The sequence below is a fragment of the Mesocricetus auratus genome, unplaced genomic scaffold, assembly GCF_017639785.1.
Source record: "Mesocricetus auratus isolate SY011 unplaced genomic scaffold, BCM_Maur_2.0 Super-Scaffold_100007, whole genome shotgun sequence".
Classification (NCBI taxonomy): Eukaryota; Metazoa; Chordata; class Mammalia; order Rodentia; family Cricetidae; genus Mesocricetus; species Mesocricetus auratus.
Genome location: NW_024429191.1, coordinates 21,907,313 through 21,929,002, shown reverse-complemented (window position 1 = coordinate 21,929,002; position 21,690 = coordinate 21,907,313). Strand labels below are relative to the sequence as shown.

General features: G+C 35.0%; 1 protein-coding gene across 2 annotated transcripts in view; it reads left to right on the top strand.

Annotated features, from left to right (window-relative positions):
• Positions 1-21,690, top strand: part of Gabrg2 (gamma-aminobutyric acid type A receptor subunit gamma2) — an 86,016-nt gene that overhangs the window by 983 nt on the left and 63,343 nt on the right. The gene's annotated exons all lie outside the window — the stretch shown is intronic.

Here is a 21,690-nt window from a genome sequence, read left to right as displayed (position 1 = left end):
GTCTTCTTTGGTCCTGCACCTGAGTATTCAGTCAGCCAGGTTTTCTATCCAGCCCCAGTGACCCGGCAGCTGATTCCCAGATGGGAAAACACGATTCAGCACCAAGGACAGCGGTCCAGCTGAGGGCCCTGTGGAAAGAAGCTTGTCCAACCTTATCCAGTATTCCTAAATCTACAAAAGACATCCATGTAGTCAGAAGGCCAGTGGGCCAAGGTACAACTCCGGAGCCTGGGGATCTCACACTGGTTATTGCTACTCTCACCATCAGATGGGAGAGGGATTACTGCATATAAGATAATTAATATAGTTCAATGAATGTTTAGGGAATATATCTGGAACAGAGCTGGATTGGCTACAGTCTTGAAAACATGCTCAACCAAGTGACTGCAGTGCCAAAATCGTGAAGTATACATGAGTGCTTTACAGTCTTCCTGCACAAATAAAGAGGGAGGAGGGCCCTGAAAATTCCTGAGCATGAGTGTTCCCTGAAATGTGTTTCATCTAGATCATTTAGAACTCCTCTGTACTAAGCCCATGAGAGTAGAATCCCTCCACCCAGCACAGTGCCCCATGCTTCTAACCATGGAAGCAGTTCCCACCACATTTTAGTTTCCAACCCAAACCAACGGAAAGCTAGCAGTGCACACTTTCCAAAACATGCCAATCTATAGTTCCACTTTGAAATAATGCATTGTTAGAACTACTATGCTTGTGCCATACCCCACCTCCAATAAAGTCATACATCTATGAAAGATATCAAGACACTACTCCAAAGTTTTCTTGGAAGTTGATGTAGTAGTTTTGATAGAAATAAGCTGAAGGGGTTGAGAGTTTACCTACTACTTTTCAGTTTGGTTGCAGATATCTATACATTTCTCGGACCTTCTTTCTCTAGCACTGGGGATGGAACATGTCAATTTTGGACACAGAAGAGATGCAAGCAAAACAAAGGGAACAAACCAATTTTGTAGATTGAGGCAGACAGTATGTATGTAGCTCATAACAACTCCTCACTCTTCTTGTCTTTTTTCCTTTACCATAAGCGTTGGGTACAGATAATTTTGTTAAAAACCACAAACTGAAGAAGTGTCCCAGAAGAGGAAAGGAACACCTACTGGTAATAATATCATATAGCACATATCAGAATAGAACCATTAAAATATTTTTCTAATCAAAATCATTGCACACTTTTCTATTATACACTTTCCTATTACATATTTTATGTAAGTTTGTAAACTTTGCTCTCAGAACAAGAGTACTCATAAATAGGGCATTTCTTCCTCTATTTCTGCAAACCATGAAACCTGTGGAATAAAATCTAGACCAGACATGGGAGAATATGTCTTACAATCTTTTTTCCATTAATTTTAGTAAACAGTTTGTAACTAACTGCTTCAGTAAATTCTTATGTATTTCACCTCCAAAGCATTCTACTTTACTCCAAAATATTATTTTATTATTGTTTGAAAAGATAGTAATATGATTTATGTGTTATGAAAATGGTCTGACAGACAAATTTTTGTGTTCTCACAGTAATGATATAGCAAGTAGCCATTGCAGTTTGGTGCAATGGATGTGGTCAGAGTTTCATCTGCTGCAAGCCGATAGATGATCTAAGTGCTGAGTATGGATGGAGAAAAACAGAAGATTTTATTTCTAAAACTGGGGCAAAGGTGGGGGCTATAATAAGTCTCTTGAAAAAATGGAATCCTAATATTCCATGTTGTAAGCAATAATAGTAAGATAAAGGTACTGAACATTGTAGAAGAAAAGAAACATGTAACAGGCATTTTTAAATCCATAAAACTCCAAATATGCTTTCTTTGTTATTAAGTGACTAAACTCACTAGATCATCTCTACATAAAAGCAGGATAAATCATAAAACAGAATACCACAGTGATCATATTGGAAGCTTATACCTTCAAGTGAGAATTTCATAAACTTGGAAGTTGTTCCACTGCCATGTATCTTGTTTACAACTTGTGAGAATCACTTGGGGACTTACTAAAATGGAAATGCCTAAACCACACACTGGATGATTCTGAGTCATGAGGTCTGAGTGAAGTCTACGAAAGTTAATTTTAACAAGTTCTCAGAGTTCCTTTAAAAAAGTAGGCCTGCCGTTTGTCTATTTAAAAAAGTTTATTTATTGCCCTAGTTAATATTTATGAATATTTTGTTCACTACAATTTCATTCATCTTGGTACAGAAAATCAATTCCTTGTCTGTAAACTACCTAATTGTATATCAATCAAGTATGCTCGTAGACAAAAAATGAAAACTGCAAAGGATGTTACTATACTTACATCATGTGTAAAAGTTCTTGAAGAATTTTAAATATGTACACACATAAATGTCTATGCTAGTATATACACAAATCTTATATACGGCAACTACATATATTGGCAAATATGTTTCAAAACAAATTTTAAAGTTTGGTAAACTATTTTAGTATAAGTTCATTCTGTCACAGAGATCTCATATGCCTCTTCTTGCTCTATGTCAAATTTATGGCCTCTTTTTCAATTAATTGTTGTCACATATATGTATATGAATATACATATTTATTGAGTACCATTTTAATGCTTATATTTATTTTATGGCCTTAACTGTTGCTGGGTAAAAAATGATTCTGATGAAATATTGAGAATTTGAAAATTTTTAATGTCATAATTACTTTTTATACGGATTTTAACTTTTGCAGACTGTAACCATAAACATAAAAGAAAAACTCTGATTTTTCAATGTAACCAACTTGTTTATATAGTTAATCTCCATCAACAAGCTTGCTATTATACATCTTTACAAATGCCTTACCTTGTTTTCTGTAGAAAATTACTTTTATTTTTCATAAGCACACACAATTGCTTTAGGTGTCAACATAGGATTTCAGTTAGTCTGTCTTAAGCACCTGCCTGAAAGGGGAAAAAAAAGAGACTGTAAGTATGACTCACAATTTCCAAAAATTCTTTTCCTTCCACATTTTCTGTTTGTTTTTGATGTTTCACTTTGTGTAGTTCAGGCAGGTCTACAGGTTGAGTAATCAGCTGTGTTCCGCACCAGTTTAAATTTAAGTTTTCATTTAAATAATTAACTGCATAATAAATGCCTTTCTGGCATCGTAGATTCATTTGGTATTTAGTTTAAAATAATTTACCAAAATTTTATTTAATGTTAAAATTGTTTAGGTATTTTATAAATCCACTCAAATTGGAAGTAAGTCAAGACTGAGTGTAGGGACATTGTTCCTGGAGTTCATATTGTGCGACCAGGCCCAATTATATTATGCTGTTGATTATATTACCTTAGCTTGTCAAACATGGATGCTTAAATTTTTGAGCACAATGTAAATACCTCAGCAGTAATCTTGTTAAACTACCAGACTTAAAAGAACAGAGGGCAGGTAAGTTGAAATCAGTAACACTCAAAGTAATTAGTGACTGTTTTAAAATAAAACCAGTTAGGTTATATGTGTACACATGCTTATACACTTGTTAGGTACATGCTACATGTTTACTTATCACTAAGCACACATATCTTGCTGTATGAATCCACAAAGATTCTCATATTGTTACTTCTGATTGTCTGTGGTCCTTCAGCAAACCAGTAAGTCTGCCTATATGTCTATTTTCTAATCTGTCAAGCCTGGGTAACAATGACTGCTTCACCAGCCATAGTGAAGATTAGATATAATTGGCACAAATATATGTAGTTCACTATATCTACACATCTGACAGTAGTAGTTTTGAAAGTTTGTCTATTTATTGTTGATTTTGAAGATGGTTTCTTTTTCCTTTATGCCTGCATAGCACGCGTCCCGCGGGGGGCGCGAGGGTTGTTTCTTGAACATGGACTTAATAAGCACTCACTATAATTGAGCCACATCCTCAGTCAGGCAACTCCACGTGAAACAAACAACAACAACAAATTTCGGAATATCCATCCAAATTGAAATCCTGACTATTTTGACACCCATTTTGGTTGAACATCCACACTCTTTAGTTAGAACATTAATCAGTCTTCTGCGATCAATTTGGTAAAAATGTTTTTGAAAAATCACAAGCACTTTCCATTTCAACAAAGCCCAATTGTACTATATTAAGTATAACATATTTTAGAAAAGATATCTTAGCTCCAAATGTCCCTTGGATAAACTAAAATATTTAATCTACTTTTTTTCCTGAGGATTCCTTGATATCTTAGTATTTACCAATTATATCACCATTAAAAGCTATCACATTGTATTATCTGGGAAGATATGCTTAGACACATCTTTTTATTCAGTGGCTTTATACATTTAAGAACATATTAAATGCAATGGTTCAAACCCAAAATTAGAATTGTGTTTGGAATAATGTGTAATAAGGGAATAGTTTAATTTGCAGTTCTTTGGGTATGCTGGAACTACTATGGAATGTCACTAATATTTAAAGTCTTTGCCTACCATCCATTAGACTCACAGGAAAATTTGCTTAGTATTATTCTTCAATTTTCTTACAAAATTCTTATAAAAGCAAAAGATGAAATTAAGTTAATAATACTGATTATTAAAGCAGAAATAGCATTGCTTCATTTATATCTAGAAACAAAATTTCAAATATGTAGATATTATTTTTTGGATTTTTTTTTAATGAGACAGGGTTTCTCTGTATTGTTTTCGAGGCTGTCGGTCCAGCCCAGCCTCGAACTCACAGAGATCCGCCTGCCTCTGCCTCCCGTGTGCTGGGATTAAAGGCGTGCACCACCACTGCCTGGCTTCAAATATGTAGATATTAATGGATGACTTTTTGTGCTATATTTTTTCCTTTTTTAATTTAATTAGAAACAAGCTTGTTTTACATGTCAATCCCAGTTCTCTCTCCCACCCCTCCTCTCCTGCCCCCCACCAGCCCCCTATCCCATCCTCTTTTTGCTCCTCAGGGAGGTGATGCCTTCCATGGGGGATCCTCAATGTCTCTCATACCATTTGGAGTAGGGCCTAGGTCCTTCCCCTTGTGTCTACGTGGAATGGGCTCCCAAAGTCCATTTGTATACTAGGGATAATACTGATCCACTGGCAGAGGCCCCATAGATTGCCCAAGCCTCCTAACTGACACCCATGATCAGGGGGTCTGGGTGGGTCCTATGTTGAATTCCCAGCTATCAGTTTGGCGTTCATGAGGCCCCCCCTTATTGAGTTAAGCTGTTCCTGTGGGTTTCTCCACCCTGGTCTTGACCCCTTTGCTCATCACTTCTCCCTTTCTGCAACTGGATCCCAGGAGTTCAGTTCAGTATTTAGCTGTGGGTGTCTGCTTCTACTTCCATCAGCTATGAAGGCTCTAGAATGGCATATAAGATGGTCATCAATCTTATTATTAGGGAAATGTGTTTAATGTAGCCTCTCCACTATTGCTTAGAATGTTAGTTGGGGTCAAAGGATGACATTTTTAATCACCTGCATCATGGTAGAGCTGGCTGAATTAGTCTTGCTATTGGGTCTCCTAATATCAAAGCACTGTCATTTTTATTTCCGGAGGAAAAACAAATTTGGTTTTTAGGAACTGGTTTTTAGTTTTAACTACAATGTTCATATCAGTAATCTTATACCCTCAATAGATTTGTTAGTTAGGTGATGAGGGTGCCACTTTTCCCTTCAAAGAACTGTCATAACTGAGAAGCAAGCAGATTAAGGGACATACTTAGGAATTCTTAAATATCAGCTTCAGGGAATACTGAGATTCCTGTTGTTGCATTCCTAGTATACACCACACACTGGATAAGTACAGTCACCTAAAAACAATTCTTAGTGTTAGAAAACATATAGGTTGTCTTGAAATGCAAGAGGCCACTTCACATTGCATTCCTGGGGATTTGCTCCTTTTTCATTTGTTCTATGTACAGGAGATTGAATGTCCTTAAAAAGAAAATGAAAAAGGTCCTTTTAAGTTACATATTAGAAGCTTAGGGTAAAAATAAAACTTAACTCCAAATCATATTAATCCCTGTAATATTATATTATGAGAACATAAATATGGTAATAATTCTATATTATTATGAGATCATTGTACAGCTGTGCATAGATAAAGTACCATGTAAATGGTAAATACTTAGCACTGACATTACACTCTCCACTCATTCATAAAGAAAGCCATAAGAACAGAAAATAACATAGCAGTGGGCAAAACAAGGGATGTTTTTAAAAGCAACGATCCTTTGTAGTAATTGAAGCCCTGCCATGAAAAGAAGTTCAGCTACAGAAACAAGTCTATGTAGTGGTTCATATAGAAAGCTAATTTTGTAGTTTGTTCAGGGAATTGCATAGGAAAATGTCTCAAACATAGCAAATATAACATGTCATATTCAATATATATTTGTGGTGGGGAAAAATAAATGATAGATTGTCTTTTGTGTTTTTCAGTAGTTATCAGTCTTTTTCATAAGTTGCTTTTGAAAATGTATTTAAAACGTATGGTTAGTGAATAATCTTCAGACAAAACTTGGTACAAATATGTCAGATGTGGTACACACCTTTAATCTTAGCACTCAGAAGGCAGAGCAGGGGGAACTCCCTGAGTTCAAGGCCAGTCTGGTCTACACAGTGAATTTCAAGACAACCCAGGCTAAACAGACCACATCTCAAAAATAGAAATAAAAAATAATATAAATCAGTAAAAAATTCTTAATATAAAAAGGATAAGTATTTAAGTTAGATTTGCTGTAGTGTTTGAGTGTATAATTATGGAGCAGCAAAGCCACAAAATTCTGTTTTCATAGAGTTTCAGTATAAAACATGTGGAAACAGATTATAGTCAGAAAGATATACAAACAATTATCAAGCTTTAACCTGATAAATGTTATACATGAGAACCACATGATGCTGTAAGAGAGCAGAGTGAATTCTAGTGTTGGGAAACCACAGGACAGAGAACCCAAGGTCCATAGCCATCTGAAATTCATCTACAAATACTTCATTGCACAAGTTTTAGTAAACTGATTTTTTTCTTGTTCCTCACAGTTTTAAGTATAATTCTGTATTGATATTTCATACACATAGCAAAATTACAAGATAATGATATTTATTTTTGAAGAAGTTTACACTTTTTGAAATGTCCTAAGCCTATTTTTCCCTTAGCATTTGAAAATACCTATTTAAAAGATACACACATACACACACAAAGACATCATTAGTGCATTTCTGCTATCATTCTCCGTACGAAATTTGGCATAAATGAGTAAGATGTAGTTGTGTTTATAATTATATATGAATAAGATAACATATTTTAATATAAAACAAAGTCCTTGATTTACATACTTGGCAGTGGATATATATTTTTAACTATTATCTCCTATTAATATATCTTTTCTGAGTGTTTGTTAATTCAATATAAATGATCAAATACAGTCATTAGATACCATGGACATTTGTATTCTACAATTAACTACAGAAACAAAACTGTAAGGACAGAGGCATATAGATTGTAAGTGCAAAAGAATGTGTCATGTAAGAGTACCCATGAGAAGCTTTTAGTTCATTGGTGGATTTTACTTTACTTTATTTAACATTCCTTAAACATAATGTTTTGATAAAAGTGATGCTGGTAGTTATGTTAATAAATTAATTGCTTGATAACCCATTTTCTTCAATTTTCTCTCTCTAACGAAAAAAATCACTATGCTATAAGAATGGAAACATTTATCAGTTGGCAGAAATACAAATTTAAGATATTATCTCTTTATTTGACAAATAATACATAAAAATTTTAAAAAATATTCCTTTTCACTTCATGTCTAACTCAGAAAATATAATATTAATGAAGGTATCCTCCTCAGAATAAGCCCAATAGCAATTTGTTTAATTAGATAATGGGAAGAAAATATTTTTGATCTTCTCCATAGTCTCTTTCTCTTAAACTTTGAAATTCATCAAGTGTGGTTAAAAAGCAAGAGAAAACAAACCACAACAAAACACTTGAGGAACAAGTGTTTTGTTGAGGAACAAAACATCCTAGGATATGATGTAGTCTTTTTATTTTTTCTTAATTTAAGTTAGAAACAAGCTTGTTTCACATGTCAATCCCAGTTTTCTCTCCCTCCACTCCTCCCCATCCCTCCCAACCAGACCCCCCAGCCCCCCTGACCCAATCTCCACTCTGATCCCCAGGGGGTGTGAAGCTTTCCATGGTGGATCTCCAGAGTCTGTCATGCCATCCAGGGTAGGGTCTAGGCCCTCCTTCAAGAGTCCAGGCTGAAAGAGCATCCCTCATTATGGGATGGGCATTCAAAGTCTATTTGTACACCAGGGATAAAGACTACCCAAAGCCCTACAGATTATCTAGGCTTCCTCACTGTCACCCACATTCAGGGGTCTGGGTCAGTCCAATGCTTTCCACACAGCCATCAATCTGGGTTCCAAGAGCTCCCTCTTGTTCAGGTCAACTGCTTCTATGGGTTAATCCAGCCTGATCTTAACTCCGATTCATGTCTCTTTTTGTGACTGGGTTACTTCACTCAGGATGGTTTCTTCTAAATGAGTGAGTATATACCATTTTTCTCTTTTTGTGACTGGGTTACTTCACTCAGGATGGTTTCTTCTAATGCCATCCATTTGCCTGCAAATTTCAAGATTCCATTGTTTTTTCCTCTGAATAGTACTCCATTGTGTGAATATACACCATTTTCTCTATACACTCTTCAGTTGAGGGACATCTAGGTTGCTTTCAAGTTCTGACTATTGCAAGTAATGCTTCTTTTTTAAAAAGATTTATTTATTAATTATGAATACAATATCCTGCCTGCATGTATGACTGCACACCAGAAGAGGGCACCAGATCTCACTATAGATGGTTGTGAGCCACCGTGTGATTGCTGGGAATTGAACTCAGATCCTCTGGAAGAGCAGTCAGTGCTCTTAACCTCTGAGCCATCTCTCCAGCCCTGCAAATAATGCTTCTATGAACATGGTGGAGCAGACATCCTTGTTGTATGAATGTGCATCTTGTGGGTATATGCCTCAGAGTGGAATTGCTGGTTCTTGTGGCAAACTGATTCCCATTTTCCTGAGGAATCTCCACACTGATTTCCAAAGTGGCTGTACAAGTTGTCACTCCTACCAGCAGTGAAGGAGTGTTCCCCTTTCTCCACATCCTCTTCAACATAAATTGTGATTGGAGTTTTTGATTTTAGCCATTCTGACAAGAGTAAGATGGTATCTCAGAGTTGTTTTGATTTGCATTTCCTGGATGGCTAGGAGTGCTGAGCACTTTCTTAAGTGTCTTTCAGCCATTTTAGACTCACTCCTCTACTGAGAATTCTTTATTTAGTTCTGTACCCCACTTTTTGATTGGATCCTTTGATGTTTTGGAGACTTGCTTCTTGAGTTCTTTGTAAATTTTGGAAATCAGCCCTCTGTTAGATGTGGTGCTAGTGAATATCTTTCCCAATCTGTGGGTTGCCTTTTTGTCTTGCTAACTGTGTCCCTTGCCTTACAGAAGCTTCTCAGTTTCAGGAGGCCCTATTTATTAATTGTCAATCTTAGTGTCTGTGCTACTGGAGTCATGTTCAGGAAGACGTATCCTGTACCAATTTGATCAAGGGTACCTCCCACTTTCTCTTCTAAGAGGTGCAGTGTGACTGGATTTATGTTGACGTCTTTGATCCACTTGGATTTAAGTTTTGTGCATGGTGATAGACATGGATTTACCTGCAGTCTTCTACATGTCAGCCTCAGGTTATGCCAACACCATTTGTTGAAGATGCTTTCTTTTTTCATTGTATAATTTTAGCTTCTTTGTCAAAGATCAGGTGTTCATACATGCATGGGTTAATGTTGGGATGTTCAATTTGATTGCATTGGTCTACCTGTCTATTTTTCTGTCAATATCAAGGCGTTTTCAGGACTATAGCTCTATAATAGAGCTTGAAGTCAGGGATGGGGATGGAACGCCATATGTTGCCTTGTTGAACAGGGTGGTTTTGGCTATACTGGGTCTTTTGTTTTTCCATATAAAGTTGAGAATTGTTCTTTCAAGGTCTGTGAAGAACTGTGTTGGGATTGCATTAAATCTGTATATTGCTTTTGGTACGATTTTCAATTTTACTATTATATAGTCTTTAAGAGGACAAACTACCAATTTACGTTTGGTCAGACACTCATTTATAGATAGCCATTTACTTGCATCATGAGGCTCAGTCATTTTATATAATTTCTCTTTGGCACAATAACTTTTATATAAAAAGGAAAGTTATCATTCCTCATATGTTCACTTTAAGCAGTGAATTGGAAACATGCTTGTGCCTATTACTTCTCTTAGTAGTGTGGGGTCATTGTCTATTTCCTGGTCTATATTCTTTCTTAAATGCCAGTTTCTGTACCAAGATAATATTCTGTCTTCCCTCATTAAACTCTAAATATCGTGAACTTGCAAAATATACATTTCTTAATTTTTTGTTTTTACGAGACAGGGTTTCTCTGTGTTGTTTTGGAGGCTATCAGTCCAGCCTGGCCTCGAACTCACAGAGATCTGCCTGCCTCTGCCTCCCGAATGCTGGGATTAAAGGTGTGCACCACCACAGCCCGACAATTTTTTAATTATTTTGTTTTCTACCTTTTTCTTCCCCTTTCTTCTCTGGAATGAGACAAGATAATGGTAGAAAATGACAGTAATTTCTATGATACCTGTGTTATTCAATTTAAGTATATTATTACTGTGAACCAGAGACTGTAATGATGTAGACAAAAATCTAACAAGAATGTATGTCACTTCATGGGACTCCTCCCTAAATATAACATCACTAAATAAAACTAAACTAATATTTATTTTCCAGTAGATGGTATCAAACTACTGACATTTATTTGCTAAACAAAATTACTGGGTTTAATATTGAGGACAAACTTGGTTTGCTTATCTTGAAAGTCAAGTCTTTTTTGTCAGAATAGTTGCATTTAATGGTTGGAGCCTGTTGGGGAAGATAAAAACACAAGCTGATATTTTGCTATTCGTGGTCATGATTAACTCTTCAATTTCTTTGTGCCTCATAGATCTAATCATAGGTGGGAAATCATGTCACCTAGGCTACAACATTAGGATCAAAATACCTTTCTGATACCATGTTTTCTCTCTACCTACTCACTCATGACACAGAAGAAAGAATTCCCAAGCTAGTTCTTCTAAATAACAACCTGGAATAATTAGTAAATTGTTTAGGATTTAATGAATAGCTAAATGAATATTTCTTTTGATTTCTATGGTCATAGATATTTTTCCTACTTGTGAAATTAGTGAAATTCAATATCTATGTATTTTCTTTATGGTTATTTTATTGTTTAACATGATGCTTTGGGATACGAATGTTTCTTTTTATTGCTGTGTTTTAGTACAGCCAGCTATTTTCACGGTGTGTCTGGATTGAAATTAATGGGATAACATTGTCATCTGCATTATTATCTAAGTGTTTTTGAGATCATGCTTTAATTTCTCTTGTTGAAAGTATTTATATGCAAAATAGCTGTGGTACAATGCCTTAATAAATTAGTGGAATAGTTTTCCAGTTCAAAACAGTGAAAGTTACTTCAAATTTCACAGCTTTAGACTGTATCAGTTTCTAATAGTCATGTGTATATATAACCAATTATCCCAAAAGTTAGCAGTACAGTATAGGAATAAGTTTTTTAGATTTCCCAAGAAATACAGCTATGAACAGCTTATCTGAGAAGCCATAGCTCATAGACTCTCATGAGGTCACAGTTAACTTATGCAATGAAACTCTACTAATATCCAAATGCACTAAGTTATATGTTTTCAAACTCTTAAATTTGTACACCATCTTTAATACCATATGCTGTAGGTATCTCAGACCAACTTTGACATTGTGGCAGTGGTCAAAGGAAAGAGGTTGCCTTAGTCTGTTGGAACAGCTAAAAAAAGTTTCATAGGTGGTGGCTAAAATAATATGAATGGAAACTTGTTTCCAACAGGCCTGTGGAACTGAAAATCTGAGTTAGCAGGGTTTGTTTCTAATGAGAGTGTTTGCCTGCATGGCAGAATTTTTTGTATTGCACACTGAGTTTAATTAGATGTCTTTAAACATGAGGTTTATTTCTATTTTTCTACATTTGCTACATCAAAGTTTATTATCTGTTTCCCATTTTCTTAGAGTCTAGCTATCATGCACATGAAATTTTCATCCAATCATTACTGCAGATTTTTAGAGTTGTACACACACTTCTTTCGTATTTCATAGTGTAAAATGGAGGTTTTTAAGTAGAATGATATTTACAAAATTAATAATAAAATATGAAATAAGTGTTCATAAAGTGCCAATATTGAGGAAAGGAATACAGCTTCTCAGTCATAATACAAGTCAATACAAACACACACACACACACACACACACACACACACACACACTCCATTCATGGAATTGAATAAATAGTAAACAAAATAATCAGTGACCCAAAACCACAGATATGCAAGCATTCAGATATCCATTATAGCTTTTTTCAGGTGTTTGTATTGCAAGTAGGTATTAAATTTGCAGATGCAAGAGAAAAATTCTTCCTAAAACCCATTGTTGTTCTCACTTGCAGCACAGTTTCTCTGATGAGCAAGCATCCAAGACACCCTTCAGAAGCACAAGGAGTAAGAGCACTTCATTCAATTAATTCTCTTTGGCTTCTGATTTTAAGTAATTTTCCAAGCAAACTCTTAGCAGATTGTTAAGTTTCAATAAAGTACATCAAAAATTTCAAGTGCATTTAAGGAAGAAGTTGGGAAATAAAATGCCCATACTTATTTTGGTGGATTAAATTTGTGACCTCCTGGTTTTCTGTTTACTTTCAAGATGACTTATCTATTCTGTTTCTAGTACTATGTCTGATGCTAAAGACGGAGCTGAACAAGTTAAGCACTCGTTCTTATGTTATTTATATTACAGAATAAAAGCAGACCTTTAAAATATAGTGGCATTATATAGGATGACATTATAGGCCTATCTTTTATCATTTTACTTGTAGCCAGTTGTATACCTATGTACCACCCTGTTTCATTTATTTCTCCCAACTCAAGGAAGTTTTATAGCTAAGATATATTTTCTCCTCAATAACTTTTCAAACAACTAAATCTCATATTCCCTTGAGCTGACATGGCCAAATACGTGTCATGAATTCATGAAATGAGTATAAACATCATGATTTCTGAAGTGCTCCATTGAATGTGGAATGAAGACAAATTCAAGTAGATCAATCCGTCCCATCATTCCATGTTATGACTTCACCATCTTTAATAAATATTTACTGCATTTCTAGTACTTTCTTGCACATATCTTATCTTTGACATAACACACACACACACACACACAAACATACATATACACATATAATGAACAAATACCCCTTTCCTCACAGATATTTCAGAGAGAAGGCAGACAAGAAACAGATAAACAACAAAACTACAGGGGGAACAACAACAAACGTTTAACATTACAATAGGTATTAAAAGTAAATGAACAGAAGTGTTTGATGTCATTGAAAATAAAATGATGGCAATTCAGTTTTCATAGGGTGGTCAGGAGAAAGCATTCTGGACAATGAATAAGAAGTTATAGTGATTACTTTTTTAATTAAGAGAAGTTGAAACTATTACTGGAGCAAGAAAATGCCATATTTATGATTAGAATTGTTTAGAATATTAGAAAATAGTATGGGAATAAAATTTGACATCATTTGAGCATTAAACTAAATCCAGATGTTTGATACACCACAACCAAAGGTAGAAAAGCTAGAAGAAAGGATTTGGGAGGCAGGAAGCTTCTTCCTAGTGCACAACCTTGCAGCTGTACTTTGAATTCACACTGTAGTTCAGGTAAAGGCTTTGGACTGGAGAGATTACTTCACGAAGAAATCAATTTCATTCTTTTTTGGGGGGGTTATGAGACAGGATTTTTCTGTATTGTTTTGGAGGCTATCGGTCCAGCCCGGCCTCGAACCCACAGAGATCTCCCTGCCTCTGCCTCCCTGAGTGCTGGGATTAAAGGCGTGCACCACCACCGCCCAGCCAATTTCATTCTTAAAAAAGACACATGCATATCCTCCAGAGAATGATGAATTATGTGGTTCACACACCAGCATTCAGTATTGACAATTGACATTAACTCTTGGCTTGTTTCCTGCTCAGAAATCTCATCTTTACTTATATCCAAACAAGGCCAAGTATCACTTGTTATTTTTCATAGATGTTCAATTACTTCCAACACAATTATTTACAACAGTTATGAAATTATCTGTATATTCAACTGATTTGTTTATGCAGATTTAGTTTTGTGGTATTAAAAATTATGGCATTGAAACATGGCAAATAATTCTTAAACAAATTAAAATTCTCATTATTAGTTGATTGACTTAAAAGTTCTAAGGAATTGTCATGGAGAGAATTAGAAAGTATGTTTTAATTTCTTAACTGTAAAATTTACTGGCATAAATTGGCATTAGTAGGACATTAGTAAACTGACAGCTCTACTGAAGATTGGTTGCTTGAAACTTTTAATTTGGACAAGTTGCTGTTTTTTGCAAATAGAGATTCTCAAGCCACTTTAGGCCTCTTAATAGTCATCCATTGCCCACTGCCTCTTGACTGTGAAGTTAAAAATTTAGGAGAGTTTTGATTCAACTGGCCACTAGCTTCCCCAAACCCCAGTGCTAAGGAAGTCATCAGATAAAACCGGACAGAGATTCCCCTGCTTTGCTACCACAGTCTCATGTGATAGCTGTACTCAAGTATTTTCAAATGCCCTGATTTACAGCTGATTTTTATAACTATAGAATAATAGTAATTCACAATTATGTAATGTCTCTAATCTTATGCCATTGTAAAAGATGGAAATTTATTAATCTATAAACTGTAGAAACTGTCTTTTCTTATAAATTTGTGTATGTCAATGAAATCAACACTGTGACCTAACACACGTTGAAACTCCATAAAGCCATTTGCACATTAGAATAGACTATTTGGGGGAAATTCTGTGACCAGGATGTTCTCACTAATATTTAGCTCATACAAGTTCTCTCTTGTCCTTGTTGACAACAAGGCTCTTTGTTAACACTGCAGAAATTAACCTGCACACAGAAGTAATAAGGAATATAATGTGAAATATCAGGTGCATAAATTTAACACCCTGAGCTAGTAGTCACTAGGTAAATGCACATTTCAACATCTGTAGACTAACACTACAAAGATTTTAGATGGGAACATCAAAACAATCTTGCTCGAATGCTTTTGGATTTGATACATTTAACTATGTATCTGGATATATGCAGATGTTGCATGAAATAACATGCCAACCTTCTTTTTCATACATTTGCTTCCAATGACCTTCAGACGTCACTAAACCCGGGACAGTTTTAGCTTTCACTCACAGACTCTGACAGAACACAGAGGTCATCCTGTCCATCTGTGGTTATGTTTTAAACACATGAAAGTTGTACATGTGTATATGAATGATTTAATTTTAATTTTACCTTTGGTAGAAAAAGAAACAAAAGTTTTATCAGATTCTTAAAATAGTGTGTGTTCTAGAAAAATGCTCATTTTCGCCCAAAACATTGAGATTTTAAAAAGTGAAGAGAGAAACACGTCAGTAGATTTAACCTTAATGTCAAGTTGGATGCACTGGGAGGTAGATTAGTCATGTTCTTGCTCAGAGAACACATTAGGATTGTCTTTCAATGTTAAGTGTTGCCTTTCTGTACTTGTTCAAGCGTTTGTCTTCACAAATAGAAGAGAGGTGTTTGATACCAGGGTTGCACTTAACACTCCCTTCTGTCTGACTACAGCTGTGCTTTGTGCATGATTTTTAAATACGAGCTGATTAACTAAAGCATCATTTTAGAAATTCAGCCACTCTTATGATTTCACAACAAAACAACACCTAGTAATTTATATATTGAATATCCATTTTGGTACTTTAGGTTTATTTTAGTTATAGTGTGTGTGTGTGTGTGTGTGTGTGTGTGTGTGTGTGTGTGTGTGTGTGTCTGCATACAGGAGCATGGATGACAGAGGTTTAGGGTTCCCTGGAGTTATAGGCAGTTTTGAACTGGTTGATGTGGGAGTTGGAATCTGACTCAGGTGTTCTGGAATAGTACTATGGCCTCATAACCACTGGACCATATCTCCACCCCATTATTTACTGAATCATTTTCAAAACGAAAGCCAATCACTAGTAATTCAATATAATTTTATAATCTCAGTAAATTCATTTAATGATATTAAAACTAGAAAATTAGTATCACTTTTCATAAGAGAAGACAGCTACAAAGTAACTGCAATAAAACCAGACCAGTGCTACTAAGCTTTTATTAGATGATTTTTGTCTATTAAACAAGTTGATTTTGTTATTGTTCTTTTACAAAGAAAATTAGCAAACTAAAAATACTGGTTGATTATCATTTATAGGCAACTGAGAGTTTTATAAGATATGATTAGATATGCTGAAAGAAAATTAAAAACAGTGAAACTCTCAAAATATGTGTTTTAATGTCTTTTAATACTATGTCTATGTGACATTTCAATTTATTTTCTCAAGTAGGGGCTTTCTTTATATGACACAAATATTAAAGATGTGTTTTTTATTGTCAATATACTTTGAGTTTCATAATAAAAATTTTCAAGTGATTATTTACTCCAAAAATAAAAGTAAAGAAGCTTAAAATATTTAGTAAGGGATATCTAGAAAGTCCTTTCTCATTATTTTCAATAACTCTTAATTTTTCAACACCTCAAAATCAGTTGATAACCCATGTTTTGACTTTGACTTTGATCAGTTAAGCCAGTATCTATGAAGATTTTTCTTAAGCATTTGTATTTTTATAAAGACTTACAAATAAAGTTAGCATGTAGTGTGTTTACATGAATTGTCTAGATCCTGTGTGAACATTTATGATGGAGGGAGAGGCAATTAGGTACCATAGTTAGCATGTACACAGAAATATACATTATTTTCTCCTTGGAGTAATTACTGGTGGTGTATATAATCACATCCTTCACTGACATTACCTTTTATGTCTTGTATATCATCAATTGTTAAAATTGACCGTCAATATCCATAGCTAGAAGAGAGCAAGTAATGAAGAATCTGATGAGGGAATATTGCTGAACTGGTAGAGTGCTTGCTTGGCTTGCAGAAAATCCTGCGTTTGATTCCCCAGTACAATTGTCAAGAAAATGGCATTTTTATCAGTTTTTAAAACATGCATATTGAAGTCTTATTATAAAAATGAATAAGTGAAACCATACCTATTTAGTAATTATTCATTTATATTTTTTCCTAACAATACTTAATACCAACATTTTTTCCATCTTATGAAATAACTATCATGGTTGAAATGTCTTTAGAATTTATTCCTTGTTGTGATCTTAATCTTGTGCTATTGGTACCTAAAACCTACTTCTAGTTTATGTCATATATATCATTTACATGTTCACATACAGGAGTGGTTGACATTTAATGATGAAATCAGTGACCGACAGACAATAGAGTGTAACAGAGGCCTTCCATCTACATTATAGCTTTAGTGGTTTCATAAAAACATGAATAAATTTATGATTTTTTTACTAGTTTTACAAATACCACATGTTCTTATTTAGCCATTCAATGTTTAAGACAATGTTAATTGGACATTTTATCAAATGGCAAGCACTTGAATGGTTTTGGAAAATGCAACAGAGGTCAGAAACAGTTCATGTCAGTCTAATTTTCCTATGCCTAACTTTTTGTGGTTAAATATGGTTACTTTAAGTTATCTTTGTTTTGTGAAATAAAATGTAAATAGAGCATAAGGCACAAAAAGAGATAGATGGAGTATTGTACAATGAAATAACATGTCTTTACCAACCAAGTACGGAAAGAAAATATTGTCTAAAACGCTTCATCGGTTTACCAATCTTTGTCTCCTCTCCCTTGCCTCCAATTAGCTGTTGTACTCATTATACCACCGTAGTGACTTTGTCCTGATATTAACTTTTATAACACATTTGCATGTTTTGTTTATATTCTTATTTTTCAAATTAATTTTGTTGCTTGTAACTACAGTTTGTTAACTTCACTGATATCTAGCCTTTCATTGCATGAAGATACCACATTTTATCTACTAATTCTACTGTCAATTTGGGTTATACTCATATCTACTGACCAACACAGCAATGGGTCTAAGAAAGTCCTTATGTATGTCTTTTAGAAGATAAGTGCATGAATACTTTCTGAAATAAAACTAAAGATGGAATGACTGCATTATGGAATATACAGATGCCCCAGACTACAGATAATATAGCAAAATAATTTCTTTCTAAAGGTGTAAGAAATCTAATGTCATTCCATGTCATCATACAAGTTTTGAGAAGCATTTAATGCAAAATAACAACAAACCATGACAAGAAGATTGGCCCAGAGCAAAGGGCTCATGATAGTAATCCTAGAACATGAGTTGCTTGTTATTTGTCTGTCGAAACTCTTTGTTCTTTGTGGGTATTGATGTTGCCTTCATGCTTTACTTCATAGGATCATGCACTCCAGTCTTCCTTTGATAGAAGTGAGACACACACTCTGTGGAAAGCTAATTCTCACTTTGACTTCACTAAGGGACAAATAATTAAACTGAAATCCTAGGCTTAATTCACCCTCTAGCTGAAGATATTGACTTACTGTATACATCATCCTTCTTAATACACACACTGAGACATTCTGTGAGCTTTGGGAAAGCAGCAACCTCTCTTTTTAAAGCAACCTTTTGTACATGTTTATCTCTGTGATGTATTTAAACAAGGAAGGAGGAAAAGGAAGAGATAGCAGCAACTTGTGACCAAAGCAAGTGTTCATTTAGACAGTATGCAAGACAATAGAAAGAAACAAACAGAAAGGGTCTGGTTTTGTATTGCTATTGTGCTTGTTATTTTTTGAGACAAATTTTTATCATGTAATCCACATAGTCTAGAATTCTTACAAAGCCTGGACTGGCTTCATACTTATGGCAATGTTCCTGCATGGATTCTTGAGTGCTGGGAATACAGGCATGATCATGTTCAGCCTGAGCCTGTGGGTCTTTTTATTATTTCTGTTTTTAAATTCACAATTTAAAAATTGCATTAGTGCATGAATGGACTTTGAGAGCCCATTCCCTATGGAAGGATACTCAGTCTAGATACATGGGGGAGGGCCTAGGTCCTGCCTCAGTGGTGTGACAGTCTTTGATGATCCCCCATGGGAGGTTTCACCCTCCCTGAGGAGTGGATGGAGGGTGGGAAAGGTAAGTTGTGGGGGAAATAGGAAGATGGGTGGGAGGAGAGGGAACTGAGATTGGTATGTACAATAAGATAGTTTTAATTTAAATAAAAATTAATTTAAAAATTGCATGAGCTCACATTGAAGTTCACCCTACCTCAACCATAATTATTTGTGTTCCTATTTTCCAACCTAATTTGGAGATTCTGACTACTGTAGTCAAGACTAATTTCAGCTAATGAAACATTATTTATGATGGATTGTTAATAAATATTTTGTATTTTATGCACTGGAATGCACATTTGATTTTGATTCTGTCAAAGTGAAACACTTCTGAACAGATATACACTTAACTGAAAGAACTGAGCTATATGTGAACTAAGAAAGTCATTCCAAGATGGGCAATCTGCTTTCAGAATGTTCTGAATGCAAGCACAGTTAGTACACATTCATTGAACTCCTTCTAAGCAGTTACTCTGTAAGTCAGTTACACAAAAGCCTTCCAAGAGAGAGCCATACACAAGCTACTGAAGGCTCTACAAACAGAACTACCATGGTCTCAAGTCCACTATTCAAAAAGTCAAGACAACCCTTCAAGAGCTCTTAGTGTAGAAAACAGGATGCAGTTCCAGATTCTAGTGTGCAGCACTGATTCTCCTGCACCCTCATAGGATCTACATTCATCTGTTCTACCTGTTCATGAACTTTCTATAAATCTTCTCTTTTCAGATACACTCTCTGAAAGAAACTGGTTCATAGGGCTGTCTTGCATCTATAAATGTGTTGCTGTCCAAACACAACTGCAACTCCAAATGAGGCAGCTGATCACATCCATTGCCTTAAATTGCAAGCTTTGTTGTTATTCCTCAGCATGGGCAGACCAAATCCTTCTTGACTACAATGTCAAGCTTATGAAATTTGATCATTATTAACTTTGTACTGAAGGTGCCATATTATTCACTGGGCTCAGTCATAAACTCATTTATCCTTCTAAGGGAAAATGAGCTGGAACCATTATTTAGTTCGCATAATCTTTTTTGTGTCTCTTGATGACTGCAAATGGAGCAGGAGTTCTCAACATGTAGGTCATGACTCGTTTGGAGGGTTTAGACCCTTACACAGGAGCCACCTAAGACCAACAGAAAGCACAGATACTTATGTTACAATTCATAACTAACAAAATTACCTTTATGAGGTAGCAATGAAAATTATTTTATGGTGGAGGACACTACAACATGAAGAACTGTTTTTAAAGGCTTGCAGCTTAAGGAAGGTTGAGAACCACTGACATAGAGGATTCTTTTGTCCCAATTCTTTTGCCTTGCAACTTACGCATAGATTACATGTTGTGATTTTGGCATTCCAAAGTGCCTACTGATAATCGTGAATGTGTGTATTGATTTCTGAAAGATGGCAGTTATAGGGATATCCATGCTCACAGAACAAATGAGAGACACACTGAAGCTATTGAAGATTTTTTATAACACAACAAATATATAATATATACTATTGTTACTTCCAGAGGAAAACCAAGTATGCACCCCTTCCAACACACACCATTTATTCCTAGACTAACAAGATGGCTCAGTGGATCAGTTAATTACCTCAATTCAGATCTCAAGAGCCTGTTCAAAGCCAGATATGGCAGTGCATGGCTGAGATAGTTCTCCATCCCCAAAGATAAAATTAAGAGAGCAAAACCTCCCAAGTATAAGGATTTTTTTAATAGAAATGATTCAAAGGTATTACTTTTCTGATATATATGACCTGAGGGAGATATAATGGCATGTAAAATATTGGTAAAGTGAATCATAGTGTCTATAAAATAAGCCTACAACCACTACCAGCATAACAGTAGGGCAACTGATTTTTTAAAACACACTAGCAGTTTAAATGTACTTCAATGTATTTCAAGCATAAAAATAAATTCTTTTTTATTTTATTCAACTACCTTACCTATGTTAGAGAAAGAAAAGTATAGAGTGTATCTATAAGGAAGTGGGTATCAATGGATTTACAGACAACTCAATGAAGCAACAAATGTTTTTAATTTTTGTCCAACTCTTCCATCTCTGATGTTGGAAAGGTATAATAGAGAAACCCCACCCATTTAATCTGAAGCTTTAGTAAATCTGTAAGAATATGGCATAAATGAAAATATAAAACTCCATAAAATAACTAGTTTTTCACAACACCCCATATATACTTATCAAAACCAAGTATTTAGAGTCTTTTATGTAATTGTACTTTTTTAAAAACAATTCCTGCCACTTACTAAATAACACATTATCAGATTTAAGAAGTCAATGTTTATGACTATGGCTTAGTTCAGACTACATATAAATGTGTAAAAACAGAAATAAAACAAATACTGTAATTATAACGCAGAGATATAAATTCAAATGCCTGAGGCAAACTGGGAGCATGGACTTCTTTTTTTT